The sequence below is a fragment of the Chroicocephalus ridibundus genome, chromosome 2 (assembly GCF_963924245.1).
Source record: "Chroicocephalus ridibundus chromosome 2, bChrRid1.1, whole genome shotgun sequence".
In the NCBI taxonomy this organism is placed as follows: Eukaryota; Metazoa; Chordata; class Aves; order Charadriiformes; family Laridae; genus Chroicocephalus; species Chroicocephalus ridibundus.
The window spans coordinates 6,694,919-6,715,694 of NC_086285.1; the positions used below are offsets into that span (position 1 = coordinate 6,694,919).

The following is a 20,776-nucleotide window of genomic DNA, read 5'->3' on the forward strand; positions in this document are numbered from 1 at the left end:
TGGTTGTGATGAGTAATGTGCTGCAATCGTGAAACGGAGAAATGCGAGTGAAGATCTGTCAGCTGAGGCACAGTCCGTGGAGCGCAGGGTGTGCTAATGCGATGGGAAGGCACGGGGGAGGTCGCGTCGGCACCCGTGCATGCATTGGTAAATGATGCTCAAGAAAGATTCATACAAACCAAACAAGAATTAAAGGGTTTCTAGCACAGACAGGGGATTAGAAAGGCTTTAGAAACCAGCCTGGAAGCCTAGCCTGTTTAATCCCACAAAATGAAAGTCGAGAGGAGAGACGTGACTGTTCCTGAGAGGGGAATAGATGTCAGCGAGGGTTAAACCAGAGCACTGAGCAATGCTTATTTTGAATACAGCCTGCATCAACCACCCTTCCTGCCAAGTGTATAGGAGGGGTGCAGTTTCCCTGTGGAAGCTTTCCATGATCCTTTGGCTATGCACCAGGCCTCTGGCACAGAGGAAAGCTGTAAAACGCACCTAGAAAATTTGTTATCTATACCTTATTAGTCTCAGAGCACAAGTTTCTCTGGTACAGCAAGATCTGGTCATCCAAAATGTTTTTACTTATCCCATCCAATTGATTGAGATGGTCCCTAACTGAGACTTCTGATGTGTCGGAACAGCAACACCAGAAAGTGGAAAGAGAATTTCCTGCAACAAGTGCAAAGTAACTTTTGCAGGAGGGTATAGGGTGTAGCAGAGCAGGCTGGCGTGCTCACAAGTCATGTGCAAAACAAGTCATATCCAATTAATGTAATTGCAAGCAAATAGGTTACAGAATGATAGAACGTGTTGGGTTAGAAGGAGCCTTTAAAGGTCATCTAGTCCAATCCCCCTGCAGTAAGCAGGGACGTCTTCAACTAGATCAGGTTGCTCAGAGCCTCATCAAGCCTGGCCTTGAATGTCTCCAGAGATGGAGCCTCCACCACCTCTCTGGGCAACTTGTTCCAGTGTCTCACCACCCTCAGTGTAAAGAACTTCTTCCTGATGTCTGATCTAAACCTGCCCTGCTCTAGTTTAAAACCATCGTCCCTCCTCTAATTGCTACATGCACTTGCAAACAGCCCCTCCCCATCTCTCCTATAGGCCCCCTTTAGGTACTGGAAGGCCACTATAAGGTTTCCCCAGAGCCTTCTCTTCTCCAGGCTGAACAACCCCAACTCTCTCAGCCTGTCTTCATAGGAGAGGTGCTCCAGCCCTCTGATCATCCTCGTGGCATCCTCAATGCAGAAGCTTGTTAGAGAAGTACTGAGCTAAGGTTTGTGAAAGCTGATATGAAAGATCCAGAGGATCTGCTTGTGGATAGTATGAGCACAAACCAACTGAGTAACCCTAGTGCAGGTCACTGTGTTCTAACTATGTCATGTCTCCACTGAAAAGAACTGGAAACACGGGTTTAAAGGCTGTCAAATATCTTGCAGGTGTGTGTTGGACTGCATTTGACTAAAATAAGTTGTCCAGCTGGGGTTACAGCTCTTGACCTGAAAATATCAAGGAGAACGTCTGCCCCCTGGTAATTTGTTTCACAGTTAATTAGCCTTACACTTAAAATCATGAGCCTACATTTTCATTTAAATTAGCTTGACTTCAGCTCCAAACCACTGGTTCTTGATATACTTTTAATGCTACATTAAAAAGTTCTTTAGTACCTGCTATTTTTATTCAATGAAGGCACTTATTCACTATCACCTCTCTATTTATTATTTTAATGTGAGTGGAATGACCTCTTACAGCATCTCACACAGGCATTTTTCTCATCAATCAAATAAACTTTTGGCTCTTTTCAGCGTCTTCCTACATCTGACTCACCGATGCCGTACCCGCTGCCTGTCATGATCATTATAGCCCTGATAGTATGCAGCCAATTTTCCCTCTCCTGGGAGCTGAAGAGTGGGACCCAACTGTCGAGAGCTTTATTGGATGTGGCAAGGAAAGGGTTAACCTATTCAGCCATCAGGAGCCAGATGCAAGGTATAAAAGATCAGGAAAAAAAAAAAAAAGAAGTATAAAAGGGAGGAGATGAGTGCTTAGGATAGGGGTTGATGTTTGGGAGAAGGGTGTTTTAGCTTCATCAAGGTAAGATGTGGGAGAGTTGGGTGCCGTGTGAGGAGGCGAAGGAGTGGTGTGAGGACTAGCAGCTGGAGGAAGATTTGGGTGGGTTTAATGAGACTGGATGTTTTTGGATAAGGTGTGAGCTTCTGTGGGTGGGAGAATCTCAAGGAGGTGACCCATCTACCCGTGATAAACCATGGAGTAGCCTGATGCTTTATTCTGGTGTCAAACTCCCTGGTGGGGGAAGATGATCCTGTGCTATGAGAGGGACCAGGCTGAGTCTGAGCCAGCCTGGAAAACAGATGTTTACTACCAGTGTGCTGAGGAGAGGCAGTTGGGCTTGCTTGCTGTTCTGGTGGTGGCTTTAGCCTATGTTAATTTAACCTAAAGGGGAGAACCAAAATGATGTATATTTCTGCATACATCTTGGAGAATTCAACCAGGATTAGATTCAATCAGCATAAGATTAATAACCTAGAAATGTTTGGCTTACTTCATACTTTCTCCCCTGAAATCAACATAGAATTTTGGAAGAAAAAAGTCTTCCCTGATGTAGGGAGTGCTTGCTTAGTTAAGTTTTTAAGTCATTCTGCTTGGTGATCTTCAAATATATTCTCACCCAACTTCTACGCTCCTCAACCCCACAAAAATGGGGAAGGTCTCAAGTAGATCTGTTCCCTTGTTCTGGTTTGGCATTTCTCAATGGCTAAGCCCACTGCTGGCTGTGGAAGTCCCCGGAGCAGCCAGGTCCAGAGTTCCTCTCTCGGTATTATGCATGATGCAGTTCTCACCTTGGGCTGGTGTTTTTTTGGCAGGTCTTTTACCTCAACGTGGTTCAAGTTGTGTTTTCAAGTTTCTCCTCGCTGTGTGAATTGTGACTTTATTCTGAAATGAGAACTGGGAGTCTGATGTGACATTATACCACAGGGCTCAACATGGGAGCAATCTTCTGCCACAGATATCTCAGGAATGGCAGAGGAGAGAAGTGACCTTGTCAGATAGCACCATTTCCTGAATCCAACTAAGAGATAATGCAATGACAGCATTTCCACTGATACCCAGCTGTAGGGCAACCTCATCAGTGTGTGCTTACTCAACCCCAGTGGTGCTCCTGATGTGGTATTAACAAAGCACAGCACAGTGACGGGGGGGTGGTGTGTCTGCAACCCCCTATATGTGTTATAAGCCATTGATGCTTTTAATGTTTCACTGGATCAGGTATCATATTGCATGCTGTGTTTGGATTGATTGCGGGATAAAAATGTTTAATTAAAGTGGAGGATGGACTGAAATGACGATGACCACCAAAAAGAGGTATTCTGGGACCTGCTGTAAAATGTATCACCAAGCACTGCTGCCACCACCGATGGTGAGAAGCCACGGTGGCTGGTGGAGGCTGAGGATACCCCTTTTCCTCACACCATCTTTGACTGTACTATAACACACTCGGTTCTGCAAGTGCATTTGTCAGATTCTCTAGGCAGGGAGCAGGACACTTGATGCAAACCTAAACCTGTATGCTGCTCCATGGATGCTGGTGGGATGGGAGAGACACTGCAAATAGCCCCTCCTGGGTGCTTAGCACCCATCCCCATCTGCATTACGTGTAACAGGTGCAAAATACAGCTTTAATTTACCATATCTCATTTATCTAAGGACAAAGATCTTGCTCAATTTAAACACTTTCTTTTCCACCTGTTCTTCCCTGAAGTTTTTTGAGATTGAGTTTTTTTTTTTTCAGGGAAAAGGCAGCTGGTGGGTGTTCAGGTTCATATGGCAATTAGCTTCCTCTTCCATTGAGGCTGCAGCACAGTAGCAAGAAAAATGGTAGTGATGCCCATCATCACCCTGAAGTAAGTTAATTTCGTCTGTTAATTCATTTTTAATTTGTCTGGGAAACTTCTATCCACTCTTCATTTCTTCAAGCAATTCCTGAGTCAGGCCCTCAGCTGGTGTATTTGATTGATGGTGTTGAGCCCATTTATACCAGCTGGGGACCTTGTGTGCTAAAATCATCAGGAGCTTAACTGAAGCTATGGGGATTTGGTGTTTTTGAGTTGGGTTCTTGGTTTTGGTTGTTTTGAGGGTTTTTTGGGGGGGTTGGTCATGAGACAAGCTAATATCAAATGTATATGTTAGAAACAACACAATTTCTTTTTCCCATTACTATTGAATCCTCTATTACTTAAATTCTGCAAACTTCCTTCAAAATCCTTTTTTCTATTTTTTTTTCTTTTTTTTGCACAAGCCTTAGCAGCTGACATCAGTCCCGATGTTTCCAAACAACACCTCTTAGTACAAATAAACTGATTACAGTGTGGCTTATTAGGCACCGGACCTGTTCCTGTGCTCTCTATCTAGAGTGCACCTTCAGGCACTGCTCTTTGTTCAGGACGACACTGCCTACACCTTTCTCTCAAGCTGAGGAAAAATCTGAAGTATGGTGGTTCTTACAGACAGCAAAATGATAGAAAAATCTTTAGGAGGTAGGTGCTGTTCAGGCAGTGGCTATGTATAAGTGGGGTTGTCTTCCTTATGACAAGAACTTACCGGGTCCAGGAGATCTGGACTCCTTAGCACCTCTACGGAAGAAACTGTTGGTGTGAAGGTTTGTTGAAGTGAAGAAAAAACTAAAAACAAAACCCCAACAAAATGCCCTATATACATACACACACACACTCTTACCTGAACTAAATCCCAATGCAATAAAAATTATGCTGAGATTTCTGGTTGACTTACTTTCTTCGCCTTGAAGAAAGTAAGTGGGAGGACTGGGAAGGGGTGCCTTTACATCTTACTGCTTACAAGTCAGTTTAGGAAGGAAGAACCCCCTAGAAAAGCTGTATTGGGTTCATGTGGCAAGGGAAACATAATACAATTTATCAACAATCCAGCACAACCTCAGCTCTGGGATCATGACACAGCCAATGCAGGGGGGGAAAGGCATCTCCAGAGGCTGATTGATCTTATCCAACTAGGCATGAGTAATCACACATATCTCTCCAATGACACTTTGGAGGGGGACATTATGTGACATTCAGATTTAGAACAGACTTATAGAATACTTTGGGTTGGGAAGGGACCTTTAAAGATCATCTAATTCTAACCCCTTCCCAATGAGTTGGGACATCTTCATCAACTAGATCAGGTTGCTCAAAGCCGTGTCCAGCCTGACCTTGAACATTTCCAGGGATGGGGCATCTACCACCTCTCTGGGCAACCTGGGCCAGTGTTTCAGCACCCTCATTGTAAAAAAGTTTTTCCTTTTACTTAGTCTAAATCTACCCTTTTCTAGTTTGAAGCCATTATGTCTTGTTCTATTGCAACAGGCCTGCTAAAAAGTTTGTCCTTGTCCTTCCTGTAGGCCCCCTTTAGGTACTGGAAGGTGCTATAAGGTCTCTTTGGAGCCTTCTCTTCTCCAGGCTGAACAACCCCAACTTTCTCAGCCTGTCCTCACAGGAGAGGTTCTCCAACCCTCTGATCATCTTTGTGGCCTATTCTGGACTTGCCCCAACAACTCCATGTCCTTCACGGCTCGGGGGCTCCAGACCTGGATGCAGCACTGCAGGTGGGGTCTCATGAGAGCGGAGTAGAGGGGGAGAATTCCCATTTCCCCTCCCTCACCCTGCTGGCCACATTGCTTCTGATGCAGCCCAGGATGTGGTTGGCTTTCTGGGCTGCGAGCGCGCATTGTTGGCAGGCTCCCCGGTAGGGAGTCTAAACTCGGCAGGGCTAAATTTGGACTCGTCTAACTTTTAGACACCTTAATGGGAGCACATGAATCCCATTATAACTCCAGATAATTGGAAAAAAAAACCACGCAAACCTCATAGTTGTAAAACACCAATCTCTGAGGGGTTTACTGGACAGTCGCGATTTTGGGAGAAAGTCTTGGACTCTGCAGTGAGTCCAAAGCTGCTTACTCTAGTGACCACCCTCCTCTGTTTCAGTGCCAGGGTTTCTTGTGCTACGTTATAGCCCTAAACCAGTCATGGCCTCTGTATCTACTGAGATAATAGGGCTGAGATAGATATTTGTGCTGTATTTCTCAGAAAAATCCTCGCTGGGGAAGTTTTTGGAGCCAGGCGTTAAAAGCATGTGTATTTGGAGACTTCATCCTGCTTGTTTGGGTTTTTTTTAAGAAATTGCTGCTTTTGTTTGCTTATGAATAATAGTTTTGGTCCATTGTACCGGCTGGGTTTCATAGGTGCACTTGTCTTTGTGTCAGATACTAAACTTGGGATGTGAAGTGAGGCTGCAGAGTGGTGGGATGGTCTTTGGGAGGGACTGACCTGAGTGAGCTACTGGTGTCAGTGTGTTGTGCAAAAATCATAAAATGGTGACCCCATTTGTAAGAAAAATGTGGTAAGCTGTCACTCAAATCTGGAGTGGGTACTTGTTTTTTACATGTATTTCTACTTCAAACCATCCATTTAGACCAGGTTTTGTGTTGCTTTTCCCTTCTTTTTCGATACGAACATTACTGCAGAAAAAGCAGAGAAGTTAAAATCTGTTAGAAAAAGCAAAATATGATAAGTGGCAGGCAGCGGGAAGTGCTTCTCCAGCATCCATCCTTCCCGTCGGACTCCCAAACGCCCAGAAAGAGAGACCGCTTTTGACGCCATCCAACTCTTTTGGAGACCAAAGCCAATTGTTAGGATTTTGCGTTATTGTCTGTGGGTGGCTGTGTTTGCGTTGAGGTTAGCAATTCTCTTCACAATACCTGGCAGAAGCCCCAGTTCTGTCCCATTTAAAGTCACCCCTAAATCAATGCCTGAAAATGGATGAAAGAATAAATAAATAAAAAAACCCAACCCTGTCTGAGAGAGCACTCAGAAACTCTGCAGAAAAAAAAATAATAAAAAAATTGGGCTTTGCTTGACGCTGCGGAGAGCATTCAATATCCAGCAAGGGTCTGACCCTGCACTCAGAGGGGGTCAGCTTGGAAAGCAAAATGCGGTGGTTCAGCGTGAGCATTGATGTGCTTTAATGCTAGATTTCCAGTCAAGGGCGGTATGGTTCTTAAAGGCTCCATTTGTCAGAGGTAGGATATTGCATTAAGGATGAAGTCTGAAAAGCTTAGAGCCTGGAGCAATTATAGCTTTGTTTAAAATCCTCTCCAAAGATGCAAACCAGGATTCAAAGGATTCCTTGATTTTTAACAGGGCAAATTTTTGGATGCTTTGAGGACCTAGTGACTTTACTGTAGTTTATCCCAGCAGGCAACTGGGGCCTGTTGCATTAGCAGCCGGATCCTGGTTGCGTGCTGTCCTCCTCCTGAACTTTCTAGTCATTGTGAGTGGCAGGCTGGTTTACTGTGTTAGGGTTACAGGTGATTTATGCCGGAGGGTCCCCTTGCAGAGGCTTTAACTTAGTCTCAATAGTTTGATCTGAAAACTGCTTGCTGGGGAAAGGAAGACGAGGGAGAAATCTGTGGTGGGACCAGGTGGAAGTTTCAAGTTGGAAGTAGGACTGAGCAGGTGAGGAGCGAGAAGTTTTCAGACTGTGCTTGCAAACAGGCAGACAAAGGAGAGGAGAAAGCCCAAAGAGATGTGTGAGGGCTAGTACCTGACTCTACTTGGGCAGAAGAGGCAGCTGGTGGATATATTTAGTCATTATTTCTGGTTGTGTGGCGTTCACTCAGAGGTGGAGGGTGGAGATCTGCACATGAAATTGTCTCCTGGTCTTTGGTCTTGTTGGTGCTTTTTGCATTCCCCGAGTAGGGAATGGGTCAGCCCAACACAACCACCAGTTTGTGAGTGCCTGTTTGTCATTGAATCCTTATAATACGTTGAATACTTATAACCTTCCACCCAGGCTTTTGCTGACCACCCGTCCTCCTCATGCCTTCATCCCGCAAAGAGGATGAGTACCAGCACTCACACGATCAATCCCCAAGGGCAATGGGGCTCAGACAAGTTGCCCATGTACATGCAGTATTAGGATAAGAGCTTTAGATCGAAAGAGCTTCAAGACAGGTCTCATACCACCTGGGGCTCCTTAAGCTGCTCAGCTTGAAAATGTTGAAAAAATACGAATGACAGTTCCTGAATTCAGTCGTGCCTCCCTCTTTTCAGAAGGGAAGACTACTTTGTCACATCTCCATGCTGTTGTGGTAGACTTGGGTTGGAAATGGATGGAGAAGCAGGTATGCTAGGGAAAAGTGAGCAGAAAGAAGTGATCTGGTGGACTGGGGACATTTGCAAGTTAAATAACATGGGCGGCCAAAGCCCTGCAGCCTACAACCCCTGGATGTGCAACTTAGTAAGGATAAGGATGAAAACATCAGTGAGGAGCACCAGAGAAAGGGCACTGAAGGATAAAGCAGATGTAGAAACCTTACAGGAAAACCTACCAAAAAAAAAAAAAAGAGAAGGAGGATAAATCAGTTTAATTTCCTTCAGATTTGTCAAGCTTTTTTCAGAAATTCTGAGTCACTTAACCACTTGTAACCACAATTTGCCCAAGACCTGGCCTATGCAAGCATCGATAGGCCTAAAGCAGTCCTAAGGAAGTCCATGAGATTATTTCCGTGCTGAAAGACATTGTGGGCTTTATTGCTTAGCTCCATTGGGTCTTTCTACCCCGAGCAGTTCCCAGAAACTGACATGGCAGCGTCTGAATACAGACTAATAGGCATTGCAATTAACTAGAAGATTCAAATAAAATAAAAAAAAGTGAAATGTTTCATAATTCATGTAAAATATTAAGTAAATGTACTGGAAGGAAGCTTGACTTTAATTAGTGTTAAAATGGAGGAAGGGAGGGCATGCTGGTCTGCAAGGAAAGAAAGAAGAGGGATCGGCTTACTAAATGCAGAAAAATTACTTCATCATTTTGAGTTTCCCCCCAGCCCTTGTGGGGGTCTTCTCATGAGCTGTGCCTGCACGATGCACCCCAAGGCACGTTTCTAACTTCAGGCTTGCAGGTAGTGTTTAACCAAAACCAGCGAACCAACCAACTTTCTCTAACTCTGTTAGAGATTTGTTGTTTTTTTTTTTTTTTTTTTTTTTTAATGAAATGCAAAGGACAAGCCAGTATTAGTTTCAGCCTGGAAACAGCAGCGAGATACCTTGGAGATCCTCCATATGATGCACAAGGGGTGGCTCTGGAGGCAGAAGCAAGGCAAGGATTTGCTCAGTGTGCCTGTGTGAGGGAAGGAAAACATGCCACAAATGTGATTTACCACATACCAAATGTGACTTTACATCACGTATGGTCGATCTTGCAGCGTCTATAAAGCACCAACACGTCTAGATGCTTTAGATTCTGTGTGGAAAATTTTTCTAGAAACGGTCGACCTTTCTTTGGTCTGCTTTGAAGTGCTTCTCCTATGGCAGTCACAGCCAAAACTCCCACAGAGCTTGGTGAAGCTTAGATTTCACCCCCTAAAGCATCTCCCTGGGGCTTCCTAAGGCCAGCTGCGCCCGGGAGCTCTCTTCGTTCCCTCCATGAACTAAGCCTTGTGGTTCCTCAAAGTCACTGGAGAGGTGGCAGTGTCCTCCGCTAGAGAGGTCACAGGGGTAAAGCAGCTTCGGTGTCATGAGTTGGTGCTTTTGAACCAAAAAAGGAGGGAATGTAATTCTATTTCTCAGTCGCTTTGCAAAGGCTCAGTGTGTCACCGCTCCCTCGTAGGAGGGTTTACCTAACTCTGGAAAGAAAAGGCTTGGGTAACTTCTTGGCAGGAGTTAGCAAAAGAAAGTGAATTTTTCAACCTTCTGGGTGTCAAATTCATCCAGTCTGCAGTTCGTTACGATGCAGGGAACACGGGAGGAACGGAAAGCTTTGCTGGAAAACCAGGCTCTGCCTTTCTGACACTGCTAATCACTAAACCCCATGTAAACGCTTTCCCCACTTAGTGAGGCAGCGTTTCTCTGCTCCCTGAACTGCATAATCACCAAATATTTGTGCTGTCCACAGACGGCAAGAGTGCGATAATGGGACATAATTCAGCCCAGCACAGCGTAACCTTCATCCCCTTCTAAATTAAAACGCAGCTGTATTCCAGTGTGACACAAGTGGCCTAATTCAGGGTGGGGGGGGAGCCATTTCAGGGCGACGAAATAAATTTTACTTTAATGATGTGAGCTGTAATGTGTCTATCAGGGCACTGAACGCTTGCTTCGCACTTGGACACATTCGTTGACAGAGGCGCTGCCTGCCTGTAATTTTTTTTTTTCCCATTAAATTAGATTAGCTCACTTTAGGATTATATCTTTGAGTCTGATTGAACAAATGTAGCAATTTAGCCAGGCGTTACAGGATTTCCCCATGGATGCTTGATGAGAGATGCTCCATGAGGATGATACACTTAATTAAAAGACAGAAGCTGAGGGTTGATACAGATGTATCCTGACACAGCAACTGAGTTTATGTCAGGGTCTCTTTCCTTATCGAAATTGAAGCGGGGGATGAGAAGAAATCAGGGCTCTTTATTATAGTGGGAGAAACAAGCCCAGATCCCAGACAACGTTATACAGTGATGCTTTAGCACCATCCTTGGTGTGACCCGGTGGTGGGTTCTGTCCTGGTGCAAATAATAGCCTGCGTTCATGCGTCCCGTAGCGGTGGGGATGTGGAGGGGCACCAGCCCTGCAGTTTTGCTCCATTTGCCCACAGCGGGGTTGGGAAGCCAGCGGGGAAGGGAGCTTGCGGGGGATCCTCATTAAAGGAGGGTCAATGTGGGATGGCCAAAACCCTTTTGTCCGGTTTTTAAACGAGCAACCTGTTGATACGCTGAATCTGATGCCTTTTCTGCACCCCACGCACCCTGAATCTCCCATCGTCTTTGAACAGGAAAACCCTTTTTGTCTTGCTCTCGCCCTTTATTTCAAAGGGAATTATAACAGATCGCAGTATTTTTCTTTCCCGGTAGAGGGAAGTATTGGCTAAACTGAGTTTGGCGTGCGACGACCTCATGGCACCCAGTGCTAAAGGAGCTTCTCGCAGCACTTATCCCAGGTAGTAAAAGGCTTTATAGAAAGTCGGGGTCTGTGGAAATCGAAAGCACTCCGCTGAGCACCAGCAGGGTGGAAGGGCAGGGAAAAATCTTTCAAACTCTGAAGAAAAATATTTTTTTTCTTTCCTTTTTGCCAAATGAAGTTTTGCAAGAAAAGTAATTCTGAAGAAGCTTGCAGTTGGTTTTTTTGTTTGTTTGGGGTTTTTTTGTTATTTTTTTTGGTTTTCTTTGGTTATTTTTGTTTTTTTTTTTTAAGGAAAACAAAGAAAGAATGTGTTTTAAACAAAAACTGTGCTCCAAACTCACAGTTTCAAGAACTGAGCATTTTTCAATGTCTTTGTTTCCTTAAAAAAGGCGGCAACAAATGTGTAGGGATATGGGATGAAAGAAAGCCTTGATAAACGTCTTGGGAGAATAAATGCCTCTCTGCAACCAGCACCGCTGTCTATAATCCCTTTAAGAAAGCAGTGATTGCTTTGTGGGGAAAAAGGTATGTTTTTAGAGAGAAGTGAATAGAAAGATGACATCAACTGATCTCCCGCATAGTATTTATTTTGCTGCCGGTACTTACTTCCATCTGACGTGCACATTTATTGGGTTTCAGCTGACTCGCCTGAACTTTTCCAGACGTTCGGTAAACCAGCATTACCTGAGTGGTTCTTGCAGAAAGGAAGATTTTGGCAAGGCAGCGTGTGTTTAATCAATTTCCCTCTCTCCGATCAGCCTGTCTATAGAGTTCCAATTAACGTTGTTGCGTTTTGATTAGCCTTTGCATTACGAGTTGCTCCTGTGCCAAGGATGTTCCCCACTTGCCGCCTGAGTTTGATGCTGCACCGACCCAGAGCTCATCCCTGAGGCGCTGCCTTCAGCCTATGCTCTTGGTTACATTTCTGTATCTTCTGAAGCGATGCTTAAAGGGAGGCAATTTAGAAACAAGAACACAAATAACATGTTCATGTTTGAACTGAAAACTGAGGGAAGGGATGGTTTTCTGGGCTGTGAGTTAAACGAGGGGCTAGGAAATGGGGGACCCTCTCAGTCCTGCTCCTGGCATGGAATAAATTTGACAGGTAGCTTTCCCTTCCTGTCCTCCTTCATAGCTTTTGTTCATCTTATTTATTTCCTTCGTAGATGTTGCTCTGTGTTTTCTATAAGCTGGGTTCAGGCTGAGCTGATTTCATTACCATAGGAATGAGGATTTGCTAGTATCAGGAATAATTTCTCAATTTCTAAAGACAGATGAAGCAGAGACGGGTCTTCCTTGTGCTTCATCAGGTTTTGATAGTATTTTTTCCCTCCATAAACAAGGGGTAGAGTTGAAAATTTAGAGTAGTGTTACCTATTACAGGCTGCAAAAGAGAGACAAGAGATGGGACAGCAAGTGAAAGCTTGCAGGCTTTCCCCTCCTTTCCCTGGCTGTGACACTAAATCTGTGCCACTGAGACCCTGCTGGCTCCTCTGGTCCACTCACACTTCATTTCTGTGACCAACCCTGAGACAGTCACTGCTGAGATTACTGAGGAAGGCGGGAGGACAGAGATGAGGATCTTCATTCACGGATTGTGAGTGGAGCAAGAACAGGCTGAAAGAGACTAATATATTTCATTTCAGCCATCAAGGCCTCTTCCACATGGAATTCCTGAATTTAAGTTCAAGCTCCAGCAATGTCTGCATAACATCAACCTGCAGAGGCAAACTCTGGTCTGTGAAAGCACAGGCAAGGATATTCCAACCCCCAAATTCCCACAAATGCATGCACAAGTCAGTCACCCCCAAAACATATGTCTTTGCCTGTCATCAGCACAGAGAGCACTATGCCACAGCCAAGGAGGTCTATTAATTAACTCCTCCTCCATGGGAGGAAGCAATAAGTTCACCTGTCCTCTCTCTGCACGAGGCCAGCTCCCCCATGATAGCATTTAGCTGTTTGGGTGGTTTGGGGGGAAAAAGCACCATTTTCAGAAGTGGCTTAAGGCATGGCTCTGAGCCTCCTGCGATGATGCTGGACCTTCTGCCCCAGAGCTAGGGGTGTTTCTGGGTGCTGAAAGCATCTGCATGGTGGGACCGTACCATGGCCATCCCAGCGTTGAAGTTTTCCACTGGGGCTGTGCTGCTGCGATGAGCAACCTGATGCCAGCGCACTGCGTTCAGGCAGGCAGCAATCCCTACACAGCATTTTTTGCTCTGGTGTGACTTTCTTTTGCTGGTTGAACTTACAATGGTGCTGGAAATCCATTCAACTCTGCTGGGAAAAAAAAAAAAAAAAAAAGGCAGCTGTTCCTCTTGTGAGGTAGGGATGTCCTGCAGAGATGTGCCGGCACAGCAGCAGGGGTGTGAGCTGCCAAGGACTCACAGTTTGCTTATCTGGTGTTGAAGACGTGCCTGTCTTCTGCCCACTTTGGGTCCTCCTGAGAACATCCCTCCCTTTGCACAGTCACCATTCAGCTTCACGTTGAGTGATTAAATCCCTGAGGATTTGTCTTGCTTTATCTCCTGCCTCGCATATTGTTCTGCGCCTCTGCACTGCTCTAGGCTTTCAGAGGCTGTTTTCCCACTGGGGAGCTCATGTCCATCCTCCTCTGTCTCTCCTAGTCTCCATTCTTCTCCACCTCCCTTCATTTGTAGTCTTTGTTTTCCAGTCTCTCACCTCTGCCCCCTCTTCTCAGCTCCTTCTCTCCTCCTCTTCCTCGTTCTGCTCTTCCCTAAGAGACACTTTTCCTTCATTTGCTGCTTTTCCAGTTCTGAGAATTTGCTTTGAATCTCCCACTGGATAATTTCTTTGGGCATGAGGTTGTTCTTGAATGGAGACCACTCTTCATCCACCTTCCTGGGGCCACTGCTGTCTTTTTGGACTGTTTTGTAGCCTCCTTAGTTTTATCCTACATGATTTGCTCCTTTCTCAGCGCTTTCTTTGGTCACTACCAAGCCCTGAGCTGCTTTCACGGGAGTGTTTAATAAAGATCCAGACTCTTTTTCTGCAGTGGTAACAGCCACTTCTCAGCCATCACTGAGCCAGTAAAGCGATGCCCATCTCCCCTGTATATCCTATTTCACTTTGCTCTGTATTTTGGGGTCTTTTTGCAGTTCTTCAGAAGCTTCTTCCATTTTTACCATTCTGAATACTTCAATATTGCCAGCAAACTCTTGCCACCCCTCTCTTCACCTATGAGCATCCATCTGTGACCTTCCCAGTCATGCTGGGCAGCTTATTTTAGGTAAAAGCTGCTGTTCCTGCTCACTGGGGTTGCTGCCCTGCAAGCGTGACCCAGGCATTGGTTCCTGAAGGCTTGACATACTTGGGGCAGGCAGCTGCTGGAGGTGCTGGGTTCAGTTTTCTGTGGGGTGATCAGACGGTCCAGCCTTGGCACTCTTCACACCTGCCCGCTTCCCCTGTGTGCTGGGGACCCCTTGCTGTGCCCCTGCTCCCTAGCCCTCCTGGTTGAACCCTCTCTCCGAGCCCCCCCGTGGCAACCCCCAGCTTCCACTGCAGCTCCAACACCACTTCTTCCCCTTTCCACTTTTCTCCCTCGTCTTGTTTATCCCACCTTGCTCCCTAGCCCTCCCTCATCCCCTCTCCTACCTTCTTTTCCATCATCCCCCTTACCTATCCCTCCCTTCTTCCCAGCCTTCTCCATCCCTCCTTCCTCCCCATCCTTCTTCCTTTCCCACTTTTCTTTCCTCACCCCTGCCTATCCTTCTTCCCCATCCTTCCCCCATGCCTCCTTCCTCCCCACCCCTCTTCCTTCCCCACCTTTTCTTCTATGATTCTTCCCTCCCTCACCTCTGCCTATCCTTATTCCCCATCCTTCCCTAACCTGCCTTCCTCTCCACCATGCCTTCCTTCCCACCCCTCTTCCTTTCCCACTATTTCTCCTTCACTCCCTCACCCCTGCCTACTCTTCTTCTCCATCCCTCCCCTCTCCTGCCTTCCTCCTCATCTGTCTCCCTACCCTTATTCCTTTCCCACCTTTTCTCCTTCCCTACGCCTCACCTTTGCCTATCCCTTTTCCCCATCCTTCCTTTCTCCTGCCTTCCTCCCCATCTGTCTCCCTACCCTTCTTCCTTTCCCACCTTTTCTCCTTCCCTACGCCTCACCTTTGCCTATCCCTTTTCCCCATCCTTCCTTTCTCCTGCCTTCCTCCCCATCTGTCCTTCCTCCCTACCCCTCTTCATTTCCCACCTTTTCTCCTTGTTCACTCACCCCTACCTATCCTTCTTCCTCATTCTGCCTTCCTCCGCATCCCTCCTTCCTCCCCACCCATCTTCCTTTCCCACTTCTTTTCCTTCCCTCCCTCACCCCTGCCTATCATTCCTCCCCATCCTGCCTTCCTCCCCACTCTTCTACCTTCCCCACTTTTTCTCCTTCCCTTCCTCACCCCTGCCTATCCTTCTTCCTCATCCTTCCCCCATCTCTCCTTCCTCCCCGCCTCTCTTCCTTCCCTCCTTTGCCCCTGCCTATCCTTCCTCTCCATCCCTTCTCCCTCCCTCTTCCCCACCTCCCTTTCTCACCCCCCGTCCTTCCCTCTCCCCCTCCTTCCCCACTCCTTCTCCCCCAGCGCCCCTGCCCATCCCTCCTCCTCCTCCTCCCTTTCCCACCCTCCCCAAATCCCTCCCTCCCTCCCTCCCTTCCTCCACCGGCTGCAGGGGTCGCTGCGGGCCCGGCTGGGGCCGGCGGGGCGGGGAGGGGAGGGGCGGGCGGTGCCTCCCCCCCATCCCTCCCCTCCCCATCCCTCCCCTCCCCGCCCGCCCCCGCCGCCCGGCCGGGGCTGCGCTCCGGCGGAGCCGCGGCAGAGACGGCGCGGCGGCTCCGAGCCATGCGATGCGCTCCGCGCCCAGCAGCCGGGCCCTTCCCGCGGGACGGTACCGCTCGGGGACTAAAAACTCTTGTGGATACAATGAAGTGGCTCTGGGACTCTTGGTTTAGCAGGAAAAATTAAATAAACCAATGTAAGTTTTCTCTTTTTTTTTTTTTTTGTTTGCTTGTTAATAAAATAATAAAAAAAAAAGAAAAAAAAAAAAGTCAAAAAGACGTCCGGTTCCGCACGTATCGTGGAGAAGGTATTGGTAGTGTCGGGATTTTCCCTTCCCCAAACTTTCCCCTCGAGGCGGGAGGAGCAGTGGCACCGGCACAGCGGCCATCCCGTCCGGGCAGGGTGGCCGAGAGGCTACCGGGGGCTGGAGGAGAGAGAAGTTGAATCAGCAAAGCTTGTGATGGGGTGTAAAAGCGGAGGAGACAGATAGATATTTTGCTGTTGGAAGGGTAACTCTGCCGGGGAACTGGTCTAGTTTCTATCTCGTCTCTGTACTCGGAAGAGCCAGAAAGAAATAACAGCACAGAAAATACTCTGCAGATTGTTTGGTTAATGTCATGTGGCGTCAGATGTGTTGGAGTGGAAATTTAGTGGCACGTTTTGAAGGGAAGAAATGAACTAGAATGGGTATTTCTGTGGTGGCAAGGAAAATGTATCATTCTCCTGTACCATGAGATGACTGGTATTACTTGTTGTAAGAACTGACATGTTTTAAGTGTATATCTTAACAGCACCACTCACCTCAAAGCTGTTTGCAGAAAACATCTGCTTAAAAGAGCTGGAGCTTTTACCTGTGCAATTTAAAAACTTGACTTGGCTTATGCAAATAAAAGAAAAATGGGGAGAGCTGTGTTGCACTCCAGCAAGGTGATCATGATTTTATCGAGGCAGCCCCGAGGGGAACAGTGACATACTGGGAGCACTGTAAGAGACAACGAAAGCTAAATTAAAGCAAAACTTATGCAACCAAAGCGTGGCTGGAATGGGAATAAATCAGACCTTTTTATTTTATTTTTCCTGGAGATTTGGGTGAGGAGGTGGAGAAGATGAGCTTCTAGAAAGCAGAGAAACACACGAGGCACGCACACCTTCGGCAACAGGTCTTGTTTTGCCTGGAAAGGATGATCTGAGCTTTGTGAGTGCTTGAGCCGAGCCTTTCCAGTCGCAACTGGGGCAGCTGCTGATCTTGCAGACGGGTGTCGGATCTGGAGCTGGTGGCCCCGATTTCTCCCACCGCCGGGCTGGCGAGCAGCTCTTCCCGAAATACAGGGCGGATGGTGGAATAAACGCGGCGATTCAAAGAGGATTTGTCAATACTAAAAATAAACAGGCCCGCAGATGTGTCCTAGAGGGTCATGTCCAGGCGGAGCATTTTCAGGGCCGATTTCACGATTTTGCGATTTTCCGTCCCTGTGTCCTGTCCAAGGTGCTGAAGTTCATTTTGCTGCGATTTCCGAGGATTTCGGGGCTTTGCAGAAGTGGTCTTGGAGGCTTCCTCTCGTTTGAAAGCGGTGTGTGTGTGGGTCGCCCCCCGGGTGGTACGAAGAGAAAGCAGGGATGTGTTTTCAGACACGTATATTTGATCCGTTCTTTTGGCGTGGGAAAGCAGGCCAGGTGGAGCCGCAGATGGATCCAGCAGATCCTATAAGCTTTTGGTGGCAGAGAATTGGAAAGGTCAGAGCTGTGAAGCAGTGAGGAGCGAAACCCCCTTGTTCTAATGGACCAAGAAAGTGGTGTTTTTGAGAGTGTTGCTGCTGTTGGTTTGAGTGCATTGCCTCCGATGAGACACCTGGTTATGAAAAAGTTTGGAGGAGCTCAGTGTCAGGATGGGATGGGAATGGTGCAAATGGGAATGGAATGATGGCCACTGATTTTGGTAATATCTAATTTTTTTTCTGGTGTAGTCTTTTCAAATGGCAAATATGGTTGACAGAGAGCTTCAGAAATAGAGAATCATTAGAAAAAAAGCATGTCTTTTTGGAACAAGTGTCTCAACGTTTAAGCAATGGAAGCCTGTCCTGCAAGTTGTGATATTTTTAGATTAATGTGCCAAAAGGTCTCAGCCTTAAGTAGTGGAGTTTACGTAACTTTTAGTATGAGGCAGAGCACAGTATTGCCAGAAATAATCATAGATGAATATGTTACTTAACTTGTACGCGATTGGAGTTTGATGTTGTAACGTGTTTTTTCTCAGTTCTTGACACTCATTCTGAACCCATTCATAGTTTGGCTTTGTACTTCTGTCTGAGACTCTCAAAGGAGTTTGCAAACACAAAGGGTCAGATTTTAATGCCTGTGTTTGCACAGAGAAGTAGTTTATACCGTGAAGAGTCCTGCAGATTTAAAGCATGTAAAAACTCTGTACAGTACGGTAGAGAACTGATATTGTTTCATACCCTCGATCATTCGTCAGAGCTCACAAAGGTATTCAGTTGCATCATTAGGTATGTAGCCTAAATACCTTGACCATGAAGGGTGCAAGTAGACCATGAGGCTTCCTGACGCTGAATGACAGCTTATGGGTACAGGCTTTAAAACTGCATCAGAGTTGAAAGCATTATATTCCTGGCTTGAATCAGAAACTAGTCTTGGTTCTCGCTGTGATGGACTAACACCTGTGGCACCAGCTAACACCTCCCAGGACTTTCACAGGCTGCAGGGAAACGTTGAGTAGTTGCTGTGTTCTTGATTTAAATGTGTGGTCAAAATCATACTTTAAAATGTACTGATAGGAAATGACATCCTGACAGGCATAGGGAATTTATGAAATATAGCTAGTTTTAATTTCTTTAAAAAATCCTATTTATGATATCAGACAGGGATTGACTTTTTCTTTTTCTTTTTCTTTTTCTTTTTCTTTTTCTTTTTCTTTTTCTTTTTCTTTTTCTTTTTCTTTTTCTTTTTCTTTTTCTTTTTCTTTTTCTTTTTCTTTTTCTTTTTCTTTTTCTTTTTCTTTTTCTTTTTCGTATCTTGAAGGAATGTTCTGGGCATGTACATGAGGAAAGGACATTTTGCGTTGTGTATTAAAGCAAGTTGGGCGGCCGTTCGGAAATCCTGGTCATGCTTTTCAGAAGGAACAGGTTATTATCTGTTATCACCTCAGATACCTTAGGTTTTGGAAGCTCAATTTGAAAAATGTAAAAGAGACCTGTTGTTTTCAGAGGGTGGGTGCTCAGTTCTTCCTGAAAATTACTACCTTGTACGTTGTCTCCAGCCGTCCTTGTGAATTACTTTGGAAAATTATAGCTGTGATAGTTAAAAGGTGACAACAAGTAATTTCTCAGTTCTGTTAAATAAAACTGAGGTATCACAGAAGCAGCATCACTCTTAAGTACATGCTTGACTTTTCTGCTTTGTGTTTACATGCTGCCTTGAAGTAGGGCCTTAATCATAGTATGAAACAATTTATATTTGAAATTCTGTCATTGCTTCTCACTTTTACTGTCTAACCTGGGGGAAAATACACAAAATCAGGCATATTCCTGTTTGCTTATCGCTTCCACAGTGTCATGTATGACTGCAAGCTGTTCAGATAAAGATGTGTTTGTTTATTCTTTAAATACCATCGTCCTTATGAATATCTACAAAATGAAAACTCTGGCTATATTTCTATTGATCTTGGTTTATTATTTACTCTGCAAACCAAACTGATGGGCCTGCTTTCACCGGGCTCTGTCTCTTTGGGTTTCTCTTGCAAAGTGACAGTTTCTAAATCAGGAAGGAAATCAGGTCACATTTCTGGCTCTGCAGGATTTATCTCATTGCTCTTCTTTCAAAGTAATTAGAGTTACTAATAATGAGGAAAAGAAAACTTTTCCAGAACTGGAATGTCCCTAACCCCTCTCTCCTTCTTGCAGTTTTTGTGTCACCGAAGAGATTCCGGATAGTTCAGAAAGTTTGCTGTGGGGGATCTTTTTGCTCCATTATACAGACAGTGACTTCCTTTAAAATTTAGATGCAGGTGATAGGACCACAAATGTACCTTCTTTTCCTTAGATTAATAGCATTTCCTTATTTGTTTCCCACTCATCCTGGGACGGTGTCACTGGACCAGCTCCAGGCTGCCCAGTTGGAGTGAGTGAGATCCCAGATTTCAGCCTGGGAGAAGAATGAGGAGACATTTACCAAAGTTATCCCTCATCCCAGTCCCTAAGCAGGCTGGGGATGTGGTGAACACACTGGTTTTGTTAAGTGCACGTAGTACGAGCTGTCGTGGTGGCCGTTTGTACCCCTCCAGTTTAGGTTTCTTACCAGTCCCAGTTGATGGAGGTGTATTCCCAGGATAGGTAACGAATGAACCGCAAAATTTCCCTCTCTTCTAACATGCCCACATTGGAGGAGATTCATCTCGGCCTCCTGAGAGGAGGTCACCTTGAAGTCTTTGGTGTGCAAAATTTTCATTGATGTCAAAAGATCCCTTATCTTTCATGGCAAAAATATGCCTCCTTGCTCTTTGTAATGAACAAAGCCTCTTTTAATCAAAATTCTGCATGACAAAAATGGCTTGGGTTTTTTTTTTATTTTTATCACAATATTGCAAGAGGTTTTTAAATGTAGAGATATCACACATCAAATAATAACGTTGTACCAAAACGTGCGGAAAAATTAAAAATTCTCTTAAGCCCTGAGTTTTCCCTTTGCCTTTTTGCATTTAATTTTAAAACGAGAAGATTTTCTTTTCTATCTTGAAAAAAACAAATCAATTTTTTACCAGATTATTTATTTCAACTTTCAGCTTGAATTGAACTTCCCTGAGTCACTAAACTTCTGCCAAAGAGGCTTCATACTGCAGTACTGAGAGCCCTACCAACAGGTTATAGATTCTTTTTAAAGCTTGCTGGATTCCTAAAGTACTAAAACTGCTCTGCGTCCAAGTTATCATTTGAAAGATGTCTGCAAGTTGTGCTTTACTAATTTTAATCCAAGTCCAGTATTGGTATCT

At 45.5% G+C, this 20,776-nt stretch overlaps 1 protein-coding gene across 3 annotated transcripts in view; it reads left to right on the plus strand.

Annotated features, from left to right (window-relative positions):
* The first annotated feature begins 15,823 nt into the window (after positions 1–15,823).
* Positions 15,824–20,776, plus strand: part of LOC134511030 (sodium channel protein type 5 subunit alpha-like) — a 222,399-nt gene continuing 217,446 nt past the window's right edge. For all 3 annotated transcript variants that reach the window (XM_063324350.1, XM_063324347.1, XM_063324349.1), the window contains exon 1: positions 15,824–15,970. The gene's annotated coding sequence lies outside the window, so the exon portion shown is untranslated. The remainder of the gene's footprint in view (positions 15,971–20,776) is intronic.